At 42.2% G+C, this 23,055-nt stretch overlaps 1 protein-coding gene across 1 annotated transcript in view; it reads left to right on the top strand.

The window, feature by feature from the left end:
• LOC124711597 (neo-calmodulin-like) overlaps positions 1 to 23,055 on the top strand; it is a 468,518-nt gene that overhangs the window by 271,686 nt on the left and 173,777 nt on the right. The window lies entirely within an intron of this gene.

Below are 23,055 nucleotides of genomic sequence, written 5' to 3'. Positions count from 1 at the left end.
CAGTGGCGGAAGTACTGAACAAAGGAATTTGTGCAAGATAATAAATTCACAAAGACCAAAAGGTATGAAATATTTATTATAATGTTTCGAAGGATATCATACACACAAATAGTGTTACAAGCTTCTAAAACACGGTCTTGTGAGTGAGAGAAACTATTTGTAAGTCACCTGAATTTACGAACAGTTAAATCACAAACAGCTACCGACCACTACAGGTTCTGATGAGACGGAGAGAGAGCGCGGAGGCGTTACGCTCCCCACAGCAAGTTCGAATGCAAAATGTAACGTGAAAGGAAAATCAATTCTGCATAACATTAAAGAATACGTAAATTGCAAATACGAAAATGCTATCTGAACACACGTCACTTGCTACGATCCCACCGTCTTCCTGACAGTCGGTAGAATAGCCCTATTCGAAAACACGAGATAGTGTCTAAAGCACGTCCGTTCGATGTGCTTGCCAGGGACCCGAGCGGTTTGCCATCAGCGGTGCGACGCTTTCAAACCGAATTATACCCGCACAGTGCTCTAATTGCCCGGCAGCGGTCAAAGCTTCTGCGAACCCTTAAGCCCACGTCTAAAGTGGCACCGACATCAGTGGAATCCTGCGACGACCGACGTCGGCCTATGGCAGCATATCCTTTGAAGCCAGTACGTCAGCAAGTGTGCGGTCGCAATGCAGCTGACCTCATCGCCCGAACATACAGACTTCGGATGACAATTGGAAAATTCAAATCAGTCTGTTTCCCGATGGTTCCGTTACTTTCTTGCACACAACAGTGCTGTTGGTTCAGTCTATTATACGATTTATACATGAGGAGAGAGTACTAGGTCCTAGGTTCCTTTGGGAAGCAGCCTTATTTATATTTTACATTTACGTACTATATTCTAAAATGGTTCAAATGGCTCCGAGCACTATGGGACTTAACTACTGTGGTCATCAGTCCCCTAGAACTTAGAACTACTTAAACCTAACTAACCTAAGGACATCACACACATCCATGCCCGAGGCAGGATTCGAACCTGCCACCGTAGCGGTCGCGTGGTTCCAGACTGTAGCGCCTAGAACCGCTCGGCCACCCCGGCCGGCCGTACTATATTCTGTTAGTCTCTTAGTGGTGGTGGCCAACTGCGTATCTGCAAAGATACTCGGCATGAACGTGTCTTACTTTACACTAAACGATGTGTTTCAGTTCTTTGACGAAAAATGAGGCAGAGAACCAAGAATATTTTTCAAACTTCTGCACATCTCTCTGACTTTGATTGTAATGAAGACACTTTACTAATTACAGCACGCACAGACGTATATAAAGAATCGTTTTTCCCTATTCTGTCACAAACCAAACCAATAGAGACCATAGTAGGCACCATGTAGCACTTTAAAAAGTACCCGCTGCCAGGCTCCTTTTTAGATATTCGCAGAATACAGATATACGTGGGTTGGAACTTTGATAGTGGCAAGTATTTATTTACAACTTATACAAAACAAATACGTGTTTCCAAATTTTACTGTCCTTCAAACTAGACACCAGCATTGTGTATAGCCCGGAGCCACGACGTGGAAGTCGTAGGTTACCCTCAGCAGCGTCAGTTGTGTTGAAAGTTCGAGTCGTTGTTGTTGTTCTTATTGTTGTTGTTGTGGTCTTCAGTCTGAAGACTGCTTTGCTGCAGCTCTCCATGCTACTCTATCCTGTGCAAGTCTCTTCATCTCCGAGAAAGTACTGCAATCTACAGCCTTCTGAATCTGCTTAGCGTATTTATCTCTTGGTCTTCCTCTAGGAGTTTTATCCCCCACGCTTCCCTCAAGTACTAAACTGGTGATCCCTTGAGGTCTCGGGATATGTCCTACCAACCGATCCCTTCTTCTGGTCAAGTTGTGCCACAAATTTCTTTGCTTCTCAATTCTACTGAGTACCTCCTCATTGGTTACGTGATCTATCCATCTAATTTTCAGCATTCTTCTGCAGCACATTTCGAAAGCTTCTATCCTCTTTTTGTCTAAACTACTTATCGTTTCACTTCCATTCATGACTATGCTCCATACAAATATCTTCACAAAAGACTTTCTGACACTTATATCAACATTAACAAATTTCTCTTCTGCAGAAATGCTTTTCTTGTCGTGGCCAGTCTGCATTTCATATCTTCTCTACTTTGGCCATCATCAGTTGCTACGCAAATAACAAGTGTCTCGTTTCCTAATCTAATTCTCTCACCATCACCTGATGTAATTCGATTACACTCCATTATCCTTGTTTTGCGTTTGTTGATGTTCAGTTTATATCCTCCTTTCAAGTCACTGTCCATTCTGTCAGCTGCTCTTCCAAGTCCTTTGCTGTCGTTGACAGAATTACGATATGATCGGCATTTTTATTTCTTCTCCATGGACTTCACTGCCCACCCCAAATTTTTCTTTTGTTTCATTTACTGCTTGCTCAACGTACAGACTGAATAACATTTGGGATAGCCCACAACCGCGTCTCTCTCCCTTCTCATCCACTGCTTCACTTTCATGCCCCTCGACTCTTATAGCTGCAGTCTGGTTTCTGTACGAGTTGTAAATAGCCCCACGAATTTCAAAGAGAGTATTCCACTTAAATTGTCAAAAGCTTTCTCTAAGTCTGCAAATGCTATAAACGTGGGTTTGCCTTTCCTTAACTCGTCTTCTCTGAGCAGTTGTAGAATCAGTATTGCCTCACGTGTTACTGCTTTTCTCCAGAATCCAAACTGATCTTCCCACAGGTCGGAATCTTCCAGTTTTTCCATTCGTCGGTAAAGAATTCTTGTTAGTGTTTATCAACCGTGATTTATTAAACTAATAGTTTGGTAGTATTCACACCTGCCAGCACTGCTTTCTTTGCAACTGGACTTTTATGTTCCTTTTGAAGTTTGAGGGTATTTCGATTGTTTCATATGTCTTGCTCGCCAGATGAAAGTTTGGTCATGGCTGACTGTTCCAAGGCTATCAGCCGTTCTACCGGAATGTCGTCTACTCCCGGCGCCTTGTTTCGACTTAGGTCTTTCAGAGCTCTGTCAAATTCTTCTCGCAGTGTAATATCTTTATCTCATATTCGTATACGTCCTCTTCCATTTCTATAATACTGCCATCAAGAACATCTTTCTTCTATAGATTCTCTATGTCCTCCGTCCACCTTTCAGATTTCCCTTCTTAGCTTAGGACTGGTTTTCCATCAGTACTCTTGACATTCATGCAGGTGATTGTCCCTTCTCAAAAGTCCTACCTTTAGACTGTATCAATTTTTATCCTAGTGATATATGCTTCTGCATCCTTATATTTATCCTCTAGCCATTCCTGCTTAGTCATTTTGCACTTCCTGACAATGTCATTTTTTAGGCGTTTGTATTCCCTTTCACCCGCTTCATTTAGCGCACTTCTATATTTTCTCCTTTCATCAATTAATATCTCTTGTATTACTCAAAAATCTCTACTAGGTCTTGTCTTTTTACCTAAAATCTCTACTAGGTCTTGTCTTTTTACCTATTTCATCCTCTACTGCCTTCAACATTTCATCCCTCAAAGCTAGCCATTCTACTTCTGCTGTATTTCTTTCTCCCATTCTTGTCAATCGTTTCCTAATGCTCTCTCTGAAACTCCCTACAACCTCTGGTTCTTTCAGTTTATCCAGGTCCCATCTCTTTAAATTCCCGACTTTTTGCAGTTTCTTCAGTTTTAATCTACAGTTCATAACCAATAGAATGTGATCAGAGTCCACGTCTGCCCCTGAAAATGTCTTACAATTTAAAACCTGGTTCCTAAATCTCTGTCTTACCATTATATAATCAATTTGAAACCTTTCAGTCTCTCCAGGCCTCTTACATGTATACAACCTTCTTTCATGATTCGTAAACCAAGTGTTAGCTATTATTAAGTTATGCTCTGTGCAAAATTCTGGGGACTTCCTCTTTCATTCCTTACCCCGTTCCATACTTACCTACTACTTTTCCTTCTCTTCCTTTTCCTACTATCGAATTCCAGTCCCCCATGACTATTAAATTTCCGTCTCCCTTCACTGTCTGAATAATTTCTTCTATCTCATCATACGTTTCTTCAATCTCTTCGTCATCTGCGGGGCAAATTGGCATGTACTACCGTGGTAGGCATGGACTTCGGGTCTATCTTGGCTACAATAATGCGTTCACTATGCTGTTCGTAGTAGCTTACCCGTGCTCCTATTTTTTTATTCATTATTAAATCTACTCCTCCATTAGCCCTATTTGATTTTGTGTTTATAACCCTGTATTCACCTGACCAGAAGTCCTGTTCCCCCTGCCACCGATATTCTCTCATTTCCACCACATCTAAGTCTAACCCAGTCATTTCCCTTTTTGAATTTTCTAGCCTACCTAGCGAATTAAGGGATCGGACATCCCGTGCGCCGATCCATAGAACGCCAGTTTTGTTTCTCCTGATAATGACATCCTTCTGAGTAGCCCCTGCCCGGAGATCCGAATGCTTGACTATTTCACCTACAGAATATTTTACCCAAGAGAATGCCATCATCATTTAATCATACAGAAAACTGCATGCTCTCGGGAAAAATTACGGCTGTAGTTTACTTTAAGCCATTCGTAGTACAAGCGTAGCAATGCCGTTTTGGTTGGCGTAACAAGACCACATCAGACAATCATCCCGACTGTTTACACTGGCTCTCTTCAGGAACCACACGTTTGCCTAGTCTGTCAACAGATAACCTTCCGTTGCGGTTGCACCTACGGTACGGCTATCTGTTTCACTCAGGTACGCAAGCTTCCCCACCAACGACAAAGTCCATGGTTCATGGCGGGAGTAGAGCGATCTGCTACCCAATGAATCTCTGTAACAGTTCCGAAGGGAATGCTGAGTCTTTTCTTACGTTTCTACTGGCTTCCTTCTCCCCTTGTTGATCTGCTTACTGTTTTTCATCTTGGTTCTTCAACTTATCTTGGTCCCTACCGCCCAGTAGGGGACCAGAAGTTATTATCGTTAACTTACCGTATCTCTGGCTTTTCTTCTTTGTTGTTGTTGGCCCAATTTTAATTCTAGCAAAGGTATGATGTGTGTTGGACTTACTTCTCCTTTATGCACATCTCCATTTTTGTCGACAACTCTCCTGTTCTCACAGCAACCAGTACCTGTTGCATAGATTGGGGATTCCATGATTGTTACAGTGATTTTTTTCAATAATTTGACGGCATTTAACATGTATCCGTAATAAAAGAACCATACCTCTTCATCAGGTTGTTAATACACTGAAGTAATGGTAGTCCACTTGGTCCCTACGGCCCAGAACTGAGCGTTGAAAGCTTATACGGTGGATGGTAGGTGGAAAGGGTTTCAAAAAATGTTCATCAGGTTTTTATAAAATTTTGACACAAAGTATCTATTAAGTAATTATTACTAAACGCTTGAACTTGCTGCACCTCAGCTTCGTAAGTTTTATACAGTAAAGTTACTTCCCTACTTCACCAATCATCGTTACTGTGGAACCAGTGGGCGGTTGGAAAATTTTGCTACTAACATAGATACAAAAGTGGTTGGTAGGTAGACGAGGCTGACAACCCCTACACTAAAGCGTTAGTATACTTACTTAATGAGATACTGTCGTCTTATTATCAAATTTCAATGTTGGGCCATCAATAAGCGTCAGCATGCGAACCATTTAACGAAACATCATCCCTTGATGACTCCACGACACAAATCTTTACTCTTGGCCTGCGCCCGTCAACACCGACAATGGGTCGTTGATGACTGGAAACATGTTGCCTGGTCGGACGAGTCTCGTTTCAGATTGCATCGAGCGGATGGACGTGTACCGGCATGGAGACAACCTCATGAATCCATGGAGCCTGCATGTCAGCAGGGAACTGTTCAATCTTGTGGATGCTATGTAATTATGTGGGGCGTGTGCAGTCGGAGTGATACGGGACTTCTGATAGGTCTAGATAAGCCTCTGATGGGTGACACGTACGTAAGCATCCTGTCTGATCACCTGAATCCATTAATGTCCATTGTGCGTTGCGACGGACTTGGCCAATTTCAGCAGAACAATGCGAGGCCCCCATACGTTCAGAATTGCTAAAGAGTGGCTTCAGGAACACTCTTCTGAGTTTAAACACTTTCGCTGGCCACCAAACTCCCTAGACATGAACATTATTGAGCATATCAGGGATGCTTTGCAGCGTGCTGTTCAGAAGAGATCTCCACCCCCTCGTAGTCTTACGGATTTATGGACAGTCCTGTAGGATACATGGTGTCAGTTCCCTCCAGCACTAGTTCAGCCATTAGTCGAGTCCATGCCAAGTTGTGTTGAGACACTTCTGCGTGCTCGCGGGGGCCCTACACGATATTAGGCAGGTGTACCAGTTTCTTTGCGTCTTCAGTGTAATATGAGAATACGAAATGTAAAACACTTTGCCCTGTATCCCGACTGTGCGCAATTACGGTAAATGGTGGCTGATGAAGGAAATAGGCAACTCAAAGACATGTGCTTTCGAAGGCTAAAATATAGCGTTTTACGAGCATCATAGCAATTAAGTGTCACATTATGTATTTTTAATACATGTTAATAAATTTGTCGTTTACTTTAGGTGTATACACAACACAAAATACTTCACTGCAGACGAGCGCGTGCAACCATTTTCACGAAACCCGCTGACAGTACCAAACAGGTGTCTTCGAATATTTTTAACTGTTCGCCACTAGGCTGCAGTAGTCTCCAAAAGAATAAAAGGAAGTGGTCACTTTACCCGTCATGGTCACTACAGCCGTCCTTCCCCTAAGGGTGATGTCGAAAAGCTATTGACGAAAAATATCTTCAGACATCTGATTAAGGTGAAGCTGAATTACTGACGCCAAAAACAAACAAGGTTGCAAAGGAATTAGTAGCGACGGCTGTACTTTCTGAGCTTTTAACGCGACGACTCCTTTGACACACTCTCAATGTAAACTCGCACAGTCTCTGGCTAAGTGGCTGTTACTCTAAAGAGAGCAGCCGGCCGTCGACGAGAAGAGACGAGAGGAGACGGGCGGAGAAGCGCTCTCGAGCAAACAGCTCTCTGGCGTCCCGAGAGCGGCCGCAGCGGAGGCGGAGAAGCGTCACTTGTGCTTCCGCTGGCCGTATTTTACTTGGCTGCATTATAAACCACGCCAGGGCGACGCACACCACCCACTACCCACTCTCTCTGCGGTCACTTTCTCACCCGTCCGCCTCCCTCCCCCACTCCCTCCTCCATTCTTCTCTATCTCTCCCTCCCTCCCTCTCTCTCTCTCTCTCTCTCCCTCTCGCTCTCCCTCTCCCTCTCCCTCTCCCTCTCCCTCTCTCTCTCTCTCTCTCTCTCTCTGTCAGTCTCCCAGCCACAATTGGGTAATTTTTCACGAGCTCTTCTACCGCTGCGGTCCATCCGTTAACTAACAGTTGGGAATACGAGAACTTTTTTCAGAGTCCTTGCTGATAAATGGTCGGATGAAGTCGTTTTAGAGTGGACTAATGTCTATACATTCCCGGGGGGAAATTTGCTTTGGTCTGCTACAGCTAAAACAGTGGCAGTCTGTACTACTAAAAGTCAAAAATGGCTCCCTATTCTCAGCTACAGGATGCCTAACTAACAGGTCCCGAAGACAACAAAAATTTGATTTCCAGTATTCCATATAATTATTGACCGAAATTTAAAAGTTTAAAATGCTCTCATAATATACTGATCAAGAGGAACACTCTTACATTAAAGGTTTTAGACAATAAAGTTTTCAGAATTGTGTTTATATCTTGACGCAGCGCAACTCCCAGCGTACAATTTACAGAGACTTCAGTCATCCAGTATTTGAGAATGAGGGCGCTTAGAGACTTTCAACGAACTTCACACATAAATTGTAACCTTTTCGAAATTTTTTTTTAGTGACAGCTCCACAAAATAATGAAAGGAAACAAGTTTATCGCCTCCTACATTTCCACTTTTCATGTTCAAAGACTTCAGCATTAGGCATGACGCTTTTATTTATCACATATTTACTGCTAACTCTATTCGCAACGCATGTTGCTGACAACATCCACATATACCACTGAACGTACCTGCAAAATTATATCACTGTACGACAATCGGGTCAGGAGGTATTGCGCCATAAACATTGACATCCGTGAAACATTAGCTTTTCTCAAAACGGAGCGCAAATTACCCATGCTACACAGAGGTGACAGATGGCTCAAGGACCACGTTCATGAGGTATAAAACTGCAATGCACTGACAGAGATATCATTTGCACTCAGGTGATTCGTGTAAAAACGTTTCCGACGTGATAGTGGACACACGGAGGAAATTGGCGGACTTCGAACGCGGATTGGTAGTTGGAGCTGGACGCACCGGCCATTCCATTTCGGAATTCGTTAGGGAATTCAATATTCCGATATCCACAACGTCAAGAGTGTGCCGAGAAAGCCAAATTTCAGGCATTACGTCTCATCATGGACAACGCAGCGGCTGACGGCCTTCACTTACCAACCGAAAGCGGCGTTTGCGTAGAGTTATCAGTACTAACAAGCAGGCAACACAGCGCGACATAATCCCAGAAATCAATGTGGGACGTGCGACCAACGTATTTGTTAGGCAGTGCGGTGAAATCTGACGTCAATGGGCTATGGCAGTAGATGGGCGAGTGCCTTTGCTAACAGCACGTCCGCAGCGCCTCTGCTAAGCTCGTCATAGTACCCGTTGGGCCCTACACGACTGGAAAACGGTGGCCTAGACAGAAGAGTCCCGATTTCAGTCGATAAGAGCTGATGGTAGCGTTCGAGCGTGGCACATGGCACATGGGCCCAACATGTCAACAAGACACTGTGCAAGTTGATGGTGGTTCCATAATGGTGTGGGCTGTGTTTGCGTGGAATGAACTGGGTCCTCTGGTCAAACTGAACCGATCACTGACTGGAAATGGTTATATTCGGCTATTTGCAGCCATTTGCAATGGAGTTTTTATGGATGACAATGCGCAATGTGAGCGGGCCGTAATTGTTCACAATTAGTTTGAAGAACATTCTCGACAATTCGAGTGAATTGCTTGACCACCCAGATCGTCCAACATGAATTCCATTAAACATATATAGGACATAATCCAGAGGTCAGTTTGCGCACAGAATCATGCACCGGAAACACTTTTAAATTATGGACGGATATAGAGGCAGTATGGCTAAACATTTCTGCAAGGGACTGCCAACGAGGTGTTGAGTTCAGTCACGTCTACTTGCTGCACTACGCAGGGCAAACGTAGATCTGACACAATACTTGGGAATGACCCACCACTTTTTTTCACCTTCATGTTTATTCATTCAGTGTGTGATAATGATAGCTCTTAGCGACTACATGCAATCGTTAAACATAATTTCAAACTTTTTCTAAGCTGTGTCTCACTTACAGCCCCTCAAAATAATGAAAAAATTACAGTTTATTCTTAAAAACTGTTCACTGTTTATGCGGTAAAATGCCAGCATCAAGCATGACGTTTTCATTTATTATTTGTTCGCTGTCAGTTTATCAGACAGCAACCACACATGCTATTGAAAAGACCTACAAAACTATATCATTGCACGAGGCATGATTTAGAAGAAAAACTATGTTTTCAGAAAAATGTTAATAGTGCTCGATCGTTATCAACGTACTTAGGACTTCGTTTGCGATGAAATTTTTATGGATGAAAATGCGCAGTGTGACAGGGCCAGCGTTACTGGTTATAAAGAAAAGAGGCACCATATTCGTGTATCCCTTGCTACGTTATGGACATACCACAGAAGTAAGAAACAGCACTTAATAGGCTTTTAATGTAGTGAAAATCGGCGTAGTGTTAGTTGGCGAGTTCTTATATGCTGGACGTGTCGGACCATTGGTGAGAAGGTAGCTATTTTGTTATTGTAAGAATGTAAAAGACCGCCTTCGCATCGCCAGACAGAACAAGGAATTAACTGTTAATATCAACTCTTATAAACGAATGAGAGGATTTGTACGTCTGTGTGCCGCTAGCATTGAAAGTGGAGCAAACAAATCGGAACTATTATTTATTATTGACTGGCTCATTCATTTTCAGTTTTCATTCGATGATAATGGTTTAAATAACAAGCTGTCATTAAATTAACGATGTTCGCCCAGAAAACGACGAATTATTCCGTAGGTGTTCAGTACAACCGTCTTCTGCGGTTGCGTACAGAGCAACCAATGAAGACTGTGGGCTTTTCAGAGAGCGTTAAACGACATCGCCGGTGTCGCACATTCCCATAGGAATGATGGGTATCGTCTTCTGTTGCACGTGACTTCTACTTCATCTGCCAAGAGCCTGTACTTCGCCATTTTCTCATTTCAGATGGTTTGCAAGCGTGTGTTGGGTGCAGTGATGCCTACAGGGAAAGTGATTTGTTCAGCTTTCTTAATCACCGTCATATTACAGGGAATGATTTTATCGTCTACTTTGCATTGAAATTTTCATTTCTGCAACGGTGTGACAATATTTACCTGTAGATAGAGGAAATTCCTCCATTAATTGATACCTTGGATGATTATTTATGCGACCTTGGATGCCAAGATGTGCCAGATGTGAAGTTTAGTAGGACTTGCATGAGATCGTTTGGCATTATTATTATCGTTATTATTATTATTATTATTATTATTATTTGATGTTTGGTGTACACGCAGTACCATATTATGTAAGTAGTACATTTGGTGATTAAAAAAACTGTGTAAGCAGTACTTCATAGTAACACATCATGTACCTGGCAAAGCATATGATACTTCTAAATTGTGATTAAAAAGTAAAGCATTATAGGAATACAATAATTTGTTACAATGTGACGTGTGACATTATCTTCGCGTAATCCGCTGGCTTCCACGGTGTACCATAGTTCTACGTGGGAATTCACTCAATTATACCCCTAGTTTAAATTTTCTGAAATGCTCCATCCTCATTTTGCGAAGATTTGTGATATGAGGATAGTGGTGACACTAGCGGAACATTGGTGTTTCAATTTACTCAGCTTTGAACACAAGTCATTTACTTATCACACAGGGAAACAATATCTTATTCAGGAACAAGTTGACTACTCTCTGACGCCTACCATGCGGAGGCGGTACTGAGGCTGCCGCGAGATGGGAGCATATGCTTTTGACGGACGTCAGGTTCCGTGTACCGCATGTCGGACACCTGAACTCAAGCTGTAAATGAGTATCGCAGTTGCTTACCCTTCTTACTACAACCTAGGAACATATCACATGAACTAAAACCCAGAGTATTTAAAACATAAATCTCACTAGTAGAATAATTTGTTATTATTTGCTGATTACTATATGGTCTGTTATCTAGAGAGAACAGACTGAACACACTACACACATCAAAATATCTTAATTACAATATTATGTGTATGTAATTTTGAAAATTTTGTGTTATATTCCAGTGTATTTCTGTTAATGTTTCTTAATAACTAAATTGCTTGCGAGCTTATAGAATAACAGCTTGCTTCGACTGCTTTGTGTGTTATCCTATCACCACACACTCCAGCAGCTTACCGTTAAAGCCTGCCTCTGCTTGTTGCTAATTATAGCTATCGTACTCTAATATATGCTTACATATACACAGTACCGTTAACATTGCCCCTTTATTCTCAAAACTTAGTTTATAGTCTACGGCTGGGAACTCGACACGTCGTTTGAATCGTATCATTCCCTAAATACATCACGTAACTGTCATCAAAACTTCATACGTTGTCTGTGTTTGGGGCTAAATATATTGCTTAATTACGTAAAATGAAACATCTTTCACCACCTCACAAGCAGAACTTCATCTAATGGTTGCTACGCGCTTTGCGCTTCTCCAGACTCAGACACATCGAAAATTCAAGAAACGACATTGAACTACACTGGTTGACTACGTGTGATATGTTATTTCTTGCAAAACGCCAATATTATTGATATAGGTTATTTTTTAACTACAACGACTAACAGTCGCTATGTTTACCTCCATTTTCCTGGCTCTACTATCATCTGTGATTAGTCATGGCTCAGGAATAACAGTGACTCCGTTTTGGTTTGTGTCTTTTCTCCCCTTGCCTTTCATCAGGATCTGATTGTTCTCGCCCAACGGTTTGGCGACGGGAAGGAGATTGGCCGTCAGAATCTCAGCATTCAGTTCTCTCAAACACGGCTGGCGTAGCGTCCCTCATAGGTACCTTGTAATGTTGCTGTGGTATGTTGTGTCTTCCAGCTTGTATCAGCACCCCGTGTACCTGTAGTTCCGATGATGATGCTGCGTGTCACCATACATACCATTTAGTAAAAAGTGATTTGTTTTGTGAAGTCTGATTCATGTGGTACTGAGTGCTGCGAACATCTCTGAAAAAATCTGTACATCGTTGACGTTTTGTGTTTAACTATGAAGGTACTGACCGTGAACCTCCTTGTTTCCTTGGTGGCTGGAATTTGTATTAGTTCTTTAAGTAGTTTGTAGTTCTCAATTATCTTCTTGCTTTCTCCTCTGGATGTCTTTCCATCTTAATATTTTTCAGCCGCTTATCAGTCCTTTGGAATCTATGGAGGTCTGCAGAGCTTGACTCCGGAGCTCTAGAGTCTGTCTTGTGGTGTTCTGTGCTGAAGAGAATGTTAGAGTTGTGCATACTACATTGAACTGTGTGTGGTAAGCGACAGTGTTACAAATTTTACGAGCAAACAGTTTTCTAATTCATTCACGTTTTAATATCTATTCAGCAGCATACTGCCACAATCACGTAATAAAAGATTGTACGTTATTCTATCTGATTCATGTGTCGTAAGAGCGATGTTTTTCCTGTAGTTGGAGTGCCAGTGAGATAAGTGAGCAAAATCTCTTTGATTCTGCCTAGGACATTTACTGCATTTACAGCGAGGTTTTTTTTTTTTTTTTAGCCTTCTCTCCAAATACCACACTTGATTCAACTCTCCACACAAGCCTATCTTGTGGAAGCGTCTTCATCTGTATGTAACTACCACAACTTACACCCGCTTGAGAACCTGTTTGCTGCGGTCAGTAGTTGGCCTCCCCCTGCAACTGATATCCTCTCTCCCCCAAACCCTCCCATTTCTGTTCATTGTTAAACTATTTTTGAAGCTTGAGGTCTCAAGACATGTTCTATAAAACTGTCCCGTCTTGTACTCAAGTTGTGTCCTAAAGTCTTTATACATTTTCAGCATTTTTGCCCGACACACATTGAGTGAAATAATTTTCATCTTCTGTTAAAGAGAGGTGGAAGAAAAAGATTATTTCTCTTAATATGAGACATATGAAAGTATACATTGTTGTACAGTAAGTCTCAGAAATTTTTCTGGGCAGAAGTAAAGAAAGTTCGTAATACGATAGTGCAATGCCTGTCTTATTATGAAGAACAATGCAGAGTTTTTTCGGAATGCATTCGCGCATCGTTATTCTTAACAATACAGGCACTATAGTATCGTATTTATCCGCCGATACCAGGCAGTGAATGTTTCTCCGTGTACGGGAATTACTATTGTGTGCGAGTGCAGGTTATGTTGTGTGGACGAAGGCATATGGAAGTTTGGGCCTTCCCGTGAGTCGTGCAGGGTTAGCCAAAGCGGTTAAGGCAATCGCTTGCGTAAAGCAGGAAATTCGGGTTAGAATTCCGGTCTGGCACAAATTTTCATTGTTGTCATTCCATTATACGGCTTATGGTTTCCCGTATTCGCAACTGCGAGTACGTTTCATGTGAACTTTCTCACCATACACTAGTGGCACACTAGACTCAATGAGGACATCGCACTTATGACAAATATAATCAGGTAAAATAACCTACAATCAAACAATGGGCACATGATGATGGCAAGATGCTGGTGAAACGTGTTTTTTCAAGATTAACATTGATATGAAATAGTGATTGAAGCATAAAGCTAGTTGCTCGGCAAGTATGCTGTTTTGTTAGCCCATCGGCTATGGTGACCCCCAAGCTACACCTTTTTACTTTCCACATTTCTTTAGTTTCGTTTCTTTCTCCCTGTATATTCCATTTGCTTTTTCTAAGTGTTCTATGGTGTCTGGTCGTTTCTCTCGTTATGTTGTCCTGTTGGTGAGCGGGTTTCTTAACGCTGACGTCATCTTTTCTGGCAGCTACCTCCGCAGAAATCTGCAGCTCATCGCCGATGACTTTTGTTGTTTCTAGAAGCTCCTCGGGAATTGTATGGCAGTTCCCCGTACTTTGGGAGGCTCCATTAGGGAGCGATGCGGTGCCTTCTGGGTGGCCGTGCGCACCGCGCCGGTGTCGTGTTGCGTGCACCAGGTACGTACCAGCTCTGCCTGCCTCCTGGGGGTGTCGGGTTGATCTCTGGTGCGCAAGCGCTGCCGAGCCACGACGTCATCACCATTTATTATGTAGTGTCTACGAAGATTGATGCTGAGTCTGTTCTACAGACAAGGGGATGGCCTCAAGATTCAGCCAACCAGTTCGGCTCAGATTAGACAAGTAGCTCGTGTGCAACCTGAATGGAGAGACTAAGATATTTTCGCCAAATTCCCCCAACGCTCCAGTGCCATTTTTGAGAAAACTTCTCCTAAAGTTCATAACGCGCAGCCGTCTCAGAATTGACAGGATCGATATATAATCGAAAACCAATCATTTTGTAAAACTTTGAACATAGCTGCTAAGGTTCAGTGACCGTGTCAGAATTATATTAGAACAAATAAACCCTCGGTCACAAATATTAAGTCAAAATTGATCAGGTTTCGACGTTACTATGAGCGTCGCCTTCAGAATTAGACTAACTCTTCTAAAACATTAAGTATATAATACATTAATAAAATTAAAGTTTGTACTGACTGGAAAAAGATGCAGTACTTACTTTAATATGCGACTTGTAAGCACTGCATCTTTTTCCAGTCAGTACAAACTTTAATTTTATAAATGTATTATACAGGGTGTTATAAAAAGGTACCGCCAAACTTTCAGGAAACATTCCTCACACACAAATAAAGAAAAGATGTTATGTGGACACGTGTCCGGAAACGCTCAATTTCCATGTTAGAGCTCATTTTAGTTTCGTCAGTATGAACTGTAATTCCTCGATTCACCGCCATAATTTGATACGGGATACTCTACCTGTGCTGCTAGAACATGTGCCTTTACAAGTACGACACAACATGTGGTTCATGCACGATGGAGCTTCTGCACATTTCAGTCGAAGTGTTCGTACGCTTCTCAACAACAGATTCGGTGACAGGTGGATTGGTAGAGGCGGACCAATTCCATGGCCTCCTCGCTCTCCTGACCTCAACCCTCTTGACTTGCATTTATGGGGGCATTTGAAAGCTCTTGTCTACGCAACCCCGGTACTAAATGTAGAGACTCCTCATGCTCGTATTGTGGAGGGCTGGATACAATACGCTATTCTCCAGGGCTTCATCAGCGCATCAGGGATTCCTTGCGATGGAGGGTGGATGCATGTATCTTCGCTAACGGAGGACATTTTGAACATTTCCTGTAACAAAGTGTTTCAAGTCACGCTGGTACGTTCTGTTGCTGTGTTTTTCCATTCCATGATTAATGTGACTTGAAGAGAAGTAATAAAATGAGCTCTAACATGGAAAGTAAGCGTTTCCGGACACATGTCCACATAACATATTTTCTTTCTTTGGGTGTGAGGAATGTTTCCTGAAAGTTTGACCGTACCTTTTTGTAACACCCTGTATACTTAATATGTTTTAGAACAGTTAGTCTAATTCTGAAGACGATGCTCATAGTAGCGTCGAAACCTGGTCAATTTTGACTCATTATTTGTGACCGAGGGCTTATTTGTTCTAATACAGTCATCTTGTAACAACATATAGGGAGTCTGCGAAGTCGTATTTTCCAGAAAATCGATGAAAAACTTTTACGACTGCCGCCTATACACCAAAAAGGTAAACACTGTTCAACGAAAGCACCACTAACGTAGCGACCAAGGCATGTGGCTGGGGAGCAGAGTATCTGCGTTCGATTCCCAGCTGCATTCTGCAGTTGCTGTTATTTCCATTTTTTTTCTGCATCGAAATTGGTAAAAATAGGAGGGATAATAAGGCAAGTAAATCATTAAGGAATAATAACAAGGTAGGGGAATAAATTTCTCAAAGAACTCGGATTAGTAATGAATTAAAATTTTAAGTCTCGTTGCACGAAAACAGTTCCGAGTAAATAAACGTAACCATGGTCCGCAGTAGGTTGCAAAGGTGATTTTCATGTAATCATGCAGTTAGCTAATTTCAACTACTTGTCAGTGTGAAGCCTGCACAGATTTCTTACAACTACATGGTAACTGACAGCAGCTAGTAATTCGTCTGCTGTGACAACAAATTACCAGGTACTGTCAGTTATTATGTAGTTGTAAGAAATTTGTGCAGTGCTTGACAACGACAAGTAGTTCGAAATTAGCTAATTGCACGATTAAATGAAAATCACATTACAACCTACTGCGGATTCTGTTTACGTTTATTATGCATCTGGAGGCTGTGGATCTCCACAAATACAAAATTTTAATTCCGAGTAAGTTTGCTGTGAAGACGAGCATTCGGCTTACGTTATCGATGGAGAAAAAAAGCGAATCCTTGTCGCAGTTGGTAGTGTATATAAAGTAACACATTTGTACACGCCGCAGTATTCTGTCACAGCAGCTGTAAAATTGTTGCCTAAAATTTTCCCATGCTCGGACAAACTAATGATCGTATTGTTCCTCGGGATACAGAAGAGGTAAGTCACTCAAACTACTCGTTAAAAAAATGCTTATTTCACGTGCTCCGAATACGGGAAATAGAACAATTCAATTTACAAATCAAATGTTGATGACATGATTCTTGGGGTGGACAACTAACAACGTCATGTGTAATACATAGCTTCATTGTGGACGCCGATGCACTGTAGAAGTAATAACGCCAAACTGCACACCTGTGTCAGACATGTGATGTTAATTTTCATCGCCAAATTGAAAAGCATCATTTCAAAACTTCAAAAAATAACCCAATGGAACTTGTGGACACGAGTTGCAAAAGCGATTCACAGCATAATTCATGGTCAGCTTTCAGCACCGACTTTTCACGCATTGTTGTCGCATATGTCGTATGCGCTAAAATTAATTCCTGAAAAAGAAATATTCTTAAATGTAAACCAAGTTTCTTTTTCTGCAGTACTTCGGTAGGAACGATGTAGCTGCGAGAAGATTGCATTTGGTATTGGTGCCGCGAGTATATTTGCTTCAACTGCGTATATGACAAGTGGCACCCATCTCGTTGTTCGAAGGAAATTGAGGACATACAACAGAGTGAGTGAAATAGACATTGTAACCCGAGCAGGAATAAATTTTCGTTCTTTTCCCATCCAAATAGTTCGAGAGCTTTATTTACCTACCTCGTTATTATTCCCTGATTGTTTCCTTACCTTACTAACCGTCCTATGCCTACTAGTTTCCAAACTGACAATAAAAAAGAACTAGACTGCAACTGTGAATTTAAAAAGGTTCTCCGCTCCGCAACCAGACGCATTGGTCGATTCACCAGCGGTGGTTTCTATGAACACCTCTTACTTTTGGAGTACATAAGCGACAGTCGAAAATGTTTATTTCCTCGATTTCTAGGAGAATATGCGTTTGCAGACACCCTATATATTGAGAAAAATGCTTAGCTTTCAATTATCTTTCGATCAGTCAATTCTAAGATGACTGCTCGTCACGAACTTTACGAGTACTTTTCCCAAAAATGGGGGTTGTTAAGCCAAAATATCTTAAATCCTTTTATTTTAGGTTGAGCTCAACTCAACAAATGTGAGTGTATTGAGGCCCATCCATTGTGAGGAACGCTAGTTTCTCTCCATCCAGTGACGTATTCCACGTTCAACTCTGATACCAGAGACACGCCAAACTCTTCAGTTGCCACAGCAGTTATTCACAAAGCTGAAGTCAGTTTTGTCATGGAGCAGTTTCAACACAGGACTATGAGAAAAGTTCACAAGCTTCGTCGTTGCAGAAATACTCATCGCACTGATCTGGCAGAGACTGGTAAGTTCTTTTTGCAACTTTATAATTCTCTGCCTTCATCCACGACAGCAGTAAGCCAAATGCCACCTGTCAGACTCCTTATACGGGGAGCGCAAAATGAAACTGGCCCGAGAAATATTTCATGCACTTCACAAGACAGATAGCCTATCTTACACACATCCGCATCCAGAGTGGCTGGATGACGTAGGCTTGAGGTGCATGAAATGTTTTCCAGGTTACATCTATTTTGCCCAACCTACATATCTGACACAGCAGTGCACATTCCACGACGCATATTGTGCAGTACGTGCTGTAGGTGGTCATAGTTGAGTTGACAATATGGACACCCGCCAGTATATTTCGTCGTCAGAATTACTAAGCTGGTGCGGCTCCGATTTCCGCAGTCGCTGACTTCACAGGTAGTAGTCGCTGCCGTGTACGTAGCTGCATATTGGCTATTTCTCTTTGTTGAAGACGTATTTCAGTGGAGAGGACACTGTACTAACTGTACTGGCTGTTTCCGTTTGTGGAAGAGGTGAACCCAGTACTGCATTTCGGTAAGTAGCTCTTCTCCAACTGCTGCACTACCTTCATGCATTAACAGTTACCAAAAATACCTCTGCCATATTGCATATGATATGCCACCATCTACAGCGACGCTTCTTTTAACCTCTGAAGACCAGTGTTAAACATAACATTGCACAGTTTGAACACTGAATATCTGGTAACATACACCCTTTGTCTCTAGTCGCCGAAATAGAATGTCACTTCCTGATTCTGATTGCCAAGAGAGCGCTGTAATTAATAAACAGCCCGACTGAGGCAACATTGGCGCCCATAATACTTATTAATCAGTCAAAGATATCAAATCTGTTTTCAGCAAGTGTTAATACGCAAACACGTATTTTACTGCATGCTTAATGCTCGTAAGCTACCCATCAAACGAGATACTGTAACAACTATGGACCTTTAGCCCTGCTTTGGTTTTTAATGTCATTTTCAAACCACTCAAATGATTAGTACAGTTGTATGACGGTCATTTATGTGTGCATGTGTGGTATTCCCAAAAGTCCGTGGGGACGTAATTCGGCTCACACACTCACGCATTTAACAGTCCCTCAGTCTTTCTCAAAATCGATTACATCAACCGCTGGAAACTATTCAATACAGTATCACGCAAGAGACACGAAACTTAGTTTAGATCAATGTGATGTACACATGTGAATGTATAGACGCACGAACTCCGGCTACAAGTTATAAATAATAGATACATGAAAAGCGGAAAATTTTAAGATCAAGATTTCGTATACAGTTGTACTGCATTTCTTGCATTACGCAGAAAAGCAGGTGAAACTGGGCTGTGACATTATTCCTCATAATTAAGATATTTCTCATCTGGTCTTACAAAATACTTCCTCATAATATTTAACAGTGTCATATCCACTTATTCCGCATTGGACGGGTCTTAAACTCATTAGAGTACCCAGTTTTTAACTTTTTTTTTTTTTTTGGCTCATTCGTAACTGGATCGAGACAATACAACGAACTATAGTAAATATAAAAAAAAAATTTATGTTGAAGGTCCGTTCATATATATTTAACTGTGTTTCTTCTCTCTGTGTTTTGATTTAAATCGGACTTCGTTTGAGACAGCACCCGAAGATGACTGTGGATCGAGCTGGACGACTTTTTGGTTAGGAGTACGGAACCTTTTGCCATGCCGAGTCACCCAGCAATCTTGCAATGACTAAAGATACAGAATAAAACATGAATACGTTAGTAATAACAATAAATTCTGAAATAAAATCACAGTTTAATCTAGGACACTTACATTATACAATTACGATTGGCGTTTGGTTGCGACTCGTGAATAAAATAATGTAGCATTAATTGCGGTGTGGCAAAATGCGTCCGATCTGGATAAGACCTAGAAAACAAAAGATACCTCTCAATCATCTGACGATCAAAAATCTTTAAATGTTTCCAGCGGCTATATACAATATTTATACAACCGTGGACTATATCGATGGCTTAAATTATTTCTTTATTTTATTACTTATAATTACGTTTTCTGCTAAGAAAAGCTCAGCATGCAAATGTGCCTTTAAAAGTTCCATCAAAAAGGGTCGAGCACCAACCTACCTGATTACTGTCGTCTGTCGAAAACGTGTCCTGGTATCACAAACTTTTCATAAAATATTAGGCGTGCCCAACCTCACGTTGGACCTAGTGTATATTGTTCATTAGAAGTTAATGTCTCAGCTAAATTAACTGAACTCGCATGTAGAAGGAAAAGTAGCTGTAACAACACTGCAGCGTCCCAATTATAAATACAGAACTAGCCGAGTGCGGATATTGCACATACTACCGACAAATTCGTTTTCGGGTGCTATGTCTAGACGTGTGAGACAGAAGATTTAGTCCGTCCCACTGAACCTCGCTCTGCTTCTTTAAAGAGTGGTTAACACAATTGGTCAAAATTCTCTCATCTTCCCATTGCGACTAGCATAAAAATCTGATTGGGGCTGTATTCAAACCGCAGCAGCAAAACTGAAAAACCTCACTTTGAATTTATTTTTTATTCGGAAATTTTTGTGTTACCTACGAAACAGTTTCACCACAGAACCTGTCTCAGTGAGAAATGCCATTCTAGAGATGCTAGAGCAAAAACTAAACAAATTACACTAACTTTTCGTCTGCTTGCTTTTGCGATAAATGATGCACAACAGCAACAACAAGATAAGCGGATCTGAAGAAGAGAAATTTGTTAACATCTGAATGTTAGGAAGTCTGCTTCGAAGGCATTTGGCTGGAGTGCAGCCTTGTACGGATATGAAACGTGGACGATAAATAATTCACACAAGAACAGAACAGAAACTTTAGAAATATAGTGCTACAGAAAAATGGTGAAGATTTTATGGGTATATCACTAATAAAGAGATCGTGAATTGAGTTACAGAAAAAAAGAAATCTGTGCGACATCATATCTAAAGAAGGGGATCACTTAATAGAACACATTCTGAGGCATCGAGGTACAGTCAATTTGGTAACGAACGAACGTGTAGGGGATAAAAATTTTAGAGGGAGATAAAGTTAGAATGCAATAAACAGGTTCAAATGAGTGAAACCTGCAGCAGTTATGCAGAGATAAAGAGGCTAGCATAGGACAGATTAAGAAGGAAAGCTGCATCAAATCAGTCTTAGGACTGAAAATCGCACTAGCTAGTCCTTAATGCGTTTCGGCTAACTACATTATCAGAATCACAATTAGAGGAGATCTATACACAGTATTTAGTCGGGTTCCAGTGTACAAAAGTACCATTGATTCGGTATAAAGCTTGTTTATATTTGCAGCGAACCTTTTCTTAAAGGTAAAGGTGAAATGTTAAGGTCAAGACTTCCAGTACAGTTCCGCTGCGATTCCGCGTGAGTCCATGGCGCGGTTGTACGAGGGGGAGTTGGAAAATAAGTTTCCCCTGTCGACTGTGGGCAGAGTTGAGTGATATGGGTGAAAGACGACACGGCAGGTGAACGCGCACGTGCATTCACCGATACACCATTGGGTAGAGGTCGACCGCGATCAAGCAGATGGCGCTGTCGCAGTGCCTGCGTTAAGCGAAGGCCAGCCGCTCAGTCTTTTCCCAGAGCTATGGAGAGAAGGTGCGTTTTGGAGTCGTGGTCACAGGCGGAAGTGAGAGCTGTTATCCGCTATGAATGGGCACGTGGAGTATCAGGCACAGAAATTCATAAACGTCTTGTTGAGGTGTATGGATCAGGTGTGATGTCGAGGCAAATGGTGCGGAGATGGTGCCACCAATTCAGTGATGGACGTCAGCAAGTGCAGGACATACCGAGACCTGGACGGACGCGCACGGCCACTACAGATGCAAATGTCAGGAAGGTGGATGACTGAATTAAAGCGAACTGGCGCCGGCCGGAGTGGCCGAGCGGTTCTAGGCGCTACAGTCTGGAACCGCACGACCGCTACGGTCGAAGGTTCGAATCCTGCCTCGGGCATGGATGTGTGTGATGTCCTTAGGTTAGTTAGGTTTAAGTAGTTCTAAGTTCGAGGGGACTGATGACCTGAGAAGTTAAGTCCCATAGTGCTCAGAGCCATTTGAGCCAAAGCGAACCGTCGTATCACCAACGATGGAGTAGCGCAAAACTTGGAATCGGGCATGAGCGAGCTCACAAGATCATCCACAACATTCTTCGATACAGGAAGATGTCAGCACACTGGATGCCCCGCCAACTGACCCCTACACACATGGAACAACGCATGGCGTTCAGCCTGGAACAGCTCGTGCGTTACCATCAATCTGGCAGTGACCTTCTGTTTCGGATTGTGACGGGGTATGAAACGTGGGTCCACCATTACACACCCGAATCGGAGTGGAAACGTTCGTCATCACCCGTCAGAAAGAAATTCAAAAGCACTCCGTCTGCAGGTAAAGTGCTACTCACCGTTTTCTGGGACGCCAAAGGAGTTTTCATGCTGGACTTTCTGGGGGGGATGCAACCATCAATGCGCGTACTGTGCCACTCTGTCGAAATTGAAAGAGATGATGCGGAAAAACCGGTCTGGCCTTCTCAGATCTGGCGTTCTGCTGTTGGATGAGACTGCGAGACCACACACGGCGACGGCAACGCAAAACCATATTGCAACTATTGGTTGGGAGCGCCTACACCATCCGCCTTACAGTCCGGATCTCGCACCAAGTGACGTCAATCTGTTTCCTGCTTTGAAGAAGACTCTCGGCGGAAGGCGCTTTGGCAGCAATGCTGACGTCAAACAAGCCAATCAGCGCTACTTCCGTGTGCAACTCCCTGATTTTTTCCTGAAATGCCTTTTGAAGCTTATAAAGCGGTATGACAAATGTCTCAATGTACTTAGAACTTATGTAGAAAAATAGAGATATGTATAACCTTTAATGCCTCATTCTCTTTTATTTCCTTTCACACACAACTCTGACTACAGTCGATAGGGGAAACTTGTTTTCCAACTCCCCTTCATACATTAGAAGCCGACGAAATACAATGCATCGA

The sequence above is a fragment of the Schistocerca piceifrons genome, chromosome 8 (genome assembly GCF_021461385.2).
Source record: "Schistocerca piceifrons isolate TAMUIC-IGC-003096 chromosome 8, iqSchPice1.1, whole genome shotgun sequence".
Lineage (NCBI taxonomy): Eukaryota > Metazoa > Arthropoda > Insecta > Orthoptera > Acrididae > Schistocerca > Schistocerca piceifrons.
This window is presented reverse-complemented; position numbering and strand designations above follow the sequence as displayed.